This window comes from Bubalus bubalis, chromosome 20 (genome assembly GCF_019923935.1).
Source record: "Bubalus bubalis isolate 160015118507 breed Murrah chromosome 20, NDDB_SH_1, whole genome shotgun sequence".
Classification (NCBI taxonomy): domain Eukaryota; kingdom Metazoa; phylum Chordata; class Mammalia; order Artiodactyla; family Bovidae; genus Bubalus; species Bubalus bubalis.
The window spans coordinates 50,223,424-50,227,861 of record NC_059176.1 but is presented as its reverse complement, the minus strand read 5'-3'; positions in this window follow the sequence as shown (position 1 = coordinate 50,227,861).

The window sequence follows — 4,438 nt, the reverse complement described above, 5'->3', positions numbered from 1 at the left end:
ATTTATGGCCAGAGTCAGAGCAGGCATAATTAATTGGCCCAGTGAGGGGATCCCATCTAGTAATATCACAGTAACCTGCATATGACTATAATTTTTTTTAAGTAAATTTTCTCAGGGCCAACCAGTTAGAGTCTTGTAGTAGAGAAATTTAACAAGGTAACCCAGAACTAGACAAGGTAATTGGCCACAAACCCAACAATTGAATTGATTTCTAAAACTAGCATAGAATCAGGCCTATGATAGAAAAGCATTTGATTTATATGCAGAGGTCTAAGAAGTCAAGAAAACATAAATGATCATACAAATCAGGTCCAGCATCTTGGGCAAGCTGTCTACCTCTGATGTTGTTGTCTTCTCACCCTGGTGTAGTGTAGTTTCTCCTGCTTGAGCATCATTTTAAGGTGAGATCAGGTCAGCTGTCTTCTCTATAGACCAATCCAGTGTAGGGGCCTTTAGAAGTGGGAATTAATCTAAGAGTTAATTTCCCTTCAGTTTCATTGTGCATGAGCTAGAGACAGTCCCTTAAATTACGTCTTTTTCCAGTCCTGGTTGCAGGTCATGAAGCATCTGATCTTCACCCAAAGATAGATTACTCAAATAAACTTCAGAAACAAATTTAGGGTGTTCTTTAAGAATTCAATTAAATTTTACATTAATATCACATAACAGCAAAGAACTATCTAAGAGATGAGTCTTACTAGATGCAGACCTCCATTAACAAACTGGGATTTAACATTTTTTTGAAATATCTTTTTCTCCCTAAACTTACCCTCATTTTTATAAAATATAACCAAATTAAGGCTAGTTTGTTTGCAAAATAAGTCTGTTCTCACTAATTTTGGTCTGATGATTTATATAACCATAATTGATTATAGACTTTTTATTTTGCTGAAACATTTAGAGTCTCAGACTGAACTTACTGGAAACCTAAGAATTTCCAATTTTTGGAGGAGTCAGATACAGAGAAAATATAATTGTTTTGTTTATAACATTTAATTTTACCAAAGTATTGTCATAATTAGTTTGAGAGGAAGGTTTTCCCTACTCCCTGAAAACCCATAATTTTTCAGATAGAAACCATAAAAGTTATAAGCATATTCGCTGGTTCATTCAGTCCTTTTGTTAACTTTTGTGACATCAGGTTTTCCATTAGAATACCAGGACATATCAGAATGTTAAGAACTCCATATAATTTCTCGGATATCTGTATTAGTAATTTTACCATACATTATAACATGAGCGGATTTATTACTCATTTGATAATCTTTTTCATGTAATTTAACCAACCAAATAAACACAGTTTAATCTCTCTCTTTGGGATGTTTCAGGGGCCCTCTGAAGCATCCCAAAGTTAGCTATAGGTCAAAAGAACTTCAAAAGAATTCTATTTAGGAAGTTTTATCGAAAAGATCAATTGAAAGGGTTTAGAACATTTGGTCAGATTTAGTCAATGTTGATGGGTGTATCATTCAGTTTGTTGATATGTCATAATAGGCCTAAATACCAAGGCTCAAGGTCTAGTGAAAGTCAGCTCCGCCATCTTGGACCTAGTTGACTCTAACCAGTTTTCTTATGGCTGTGTCATTTCTAACAAAATCCATTTATCTAATTGTAATCCAATTTTAGAAAATCCTGATCATGCATAACTCTTTTTAGTATTTTTTCATACCTTTTTTTTTTTTAATTGAAAAACACTTCCTACTTTCCTTTAGCAACCAAGAACTAACTTTTGTATTAGCATTTTATAGATTGGTGAACATTAATACCAGTGATAATTTCTAAAACCCTTGCTTTCTTAGAACATTTTAGGATGGCACCAAACATTATTCATTTATAGTCCCAAATCTCTTCCGTTTCTCTGTAAAAGGAAATTAGTGTTTAGTAGTAAATGTTTCAAAATCTTATTTTATTTGGAAATGACCTAACTATTCAATAGACTTCCAACACTTAGCACACTTGGCACAACCCTTAGAAATTTAAGTCACGCCAATCTGGAGAGACTATTTTAGACAGATGTTTCTAAAGAATAGCTCATATCTCATTTACATTTTTTAGAAGTTTCTTCACTCGAGGTAATTTCCTATTGACAAACTTGTAACAGATATCATATTTAACTTCTATTAAACCTAGGTACAATGAAAATATTCTACTTAATGTTAATTACTCTAAGACATATCTATATTAGATAGGTCAACAAACAAACATTAATATCAGGTGTTTAATACCGAATATTTCCCAGTTCACATGAACCTGGAATGTGTTTAATTTAGAATTATTTGATTTGTAAGTGCTTACCTTTTTCTAAGCCAAATAAATAGAGCTCATTTACAAATTAACCTCAAAAATATTACCCAGAGACAAAGACATACCAAGACATATTTAGCCAGACACAGTGCAAGATCTAGCTTCATTTTCTAAGTTTAGTCATGAATTGGATATTACAATATAAAATTTACTAGTTTATAAAAAAACAGTTGAAATAAATAAAAATTTTAAAGTCTTTTTCCTCTTTTCCCTCGGTCTCAGGAGTTAGAGATGGTCTAGATTAAGTGTTCCTGACAGCCCTGGTCTCAAGCACAGGAAAAGAAAATCAAGTTCTAACAAAATGGCGGCAGGTCTAAACCAAATGGTGGCCAGACAAAGCAAAATGGCCATCAAAAATCACATCACAGAACACAGAGTTAAAACACACACATATAAACCTGGCAGTCCTCATCAGACACTCCCTTAAATACAAGAATACAGTCTCTCAGAAAACCTCCTATAGAGACACAGAACTTCAGATCCAAGTACTAACAACAAAGATTTCAAAGGGAGGAAAGGAAGCCAGGTTGAAAGAAGAAGGGGGAAGAGGCGGGAGAGGGGGGCGAAAGAGGTGGCCTTACAGATGTCTCCTGCCACCTACAGATACCCAGGCATTATGGGACTTTACCCTGGGCCTCCAGAGAAGGGAGGACTGGAATTCGGCCCTACCAGAAATAAGACCAGACCAGAACCAGAATTCGAGTTATCTGCCAAGAGGAGGTGATCAGTTTCCAATCCTTAGCTCAGGCTGAGGGCCCTTCAGCCAGATTCCTGCGTCCAGGACCGGGGGACTAGAAAAATGGGGAAGGATAGGAAGGCTTACGGAGAGGAAAGAGAGAGGGAAGGGGAGGGAGGTCAATAAAGTCTCTTGTTCCTTACCGGTCAGGGCACTCTGGCCAGTTGTCTGCGTCAGGAGGAGACCAGGGACAAAAGGGTCCCAGTCGCGGCCACTGGGTCTGGTCCATTGGCAGGCAAGCTGGCCCCTGAGTACGTCGAGTGGTCAGGATGTCAGTCTCAGCGAAGAAGAGTCCCACCAGAGTTGCCATTTGTTGCAGGAAGGCGGACCCCTTCCAGGGCCCGAAACTGGGCTCTTGTCTAACACTCGGAAATGAATTGTCCGAGGAGACACATGTGCTGACAAAGCAAGAGATTTTATTGGGAAATGGCACCCGGGTGGAGAGCAGTAGGGTAAGGGAACCCAGAACTGCTCTGCCGCATGGTGTGTCCTTTTGATTTTTCTCGAACCTTCCGGTGGTAGCTTATTAGTTCCGTGTTTCTTACCGGGACCTCCTGTCGTAAGACAACTCATACAAGTGGTTACTAGGGTTCCTGGCCAGGGTGGGTGGTTGTGTTGGTGTAGTTCCCCTAACAGTATGACCCTGTAATCAAGAAAAACATGGTTTTCTACTTTTAATACAATGTTGCCCGTGTATGTCTTCAGTTGTGAAGATCATTGGTTCCTGCATGGATCTCTAAATTTTTTCAGTATTTTGCAGTTGGAGCTCTTTTGTCAAGATCTGGTAAGTGGGAGGAAACTCCATGCGCAGGTCTTCCTGTTACTCCATAAAAAGGATTCTTCCATCAAGGGCACTAAATTAAAGGCAGAAAGGAAACAAAACTGTGAAAAGCCTGCTGCATTCACAGAGGAGTCTGCAGGCAAGGGAGGGAGAAGATGGGGTCAGCTTTCTAGGGAACTGAATCCAGCCCCAGCTCTGTGGTTCCGAAAGTCATGATGCCCGAGGCAGGCACTGGCATGAGACCTGAGCCCCCCTGCCAGCCACTCCAGTCCCCAGAAGGAGAAGGGGTTCTACTGTGTTGCCGGGGCAGAGAGCAGGAGGGTAAGGGGACCCAGGAGAACAGCTCTGCCACATGGCTCACAGTCTTGGGTTTTATGGAGATGGGATTAGTCTCCGGGTTGTCCATAGCCAATCATTCTGACTCAGAGTCCTTCCTGGTGGTGCATGCCTTGTTCAGCCAAGATGGATGCCAGAGAGAAGGATTGCCGAAGGTGGTCGGACACACGGTGTGTCCTTTTCACCTTTCTCGAACTCCCGTTTGGTGGTAGCTTCTTAGTTCCGTGTTTCTTACCGGGACCTCCTGTTGTAAGACAACTCATACAGGTGGTTACTAGGGT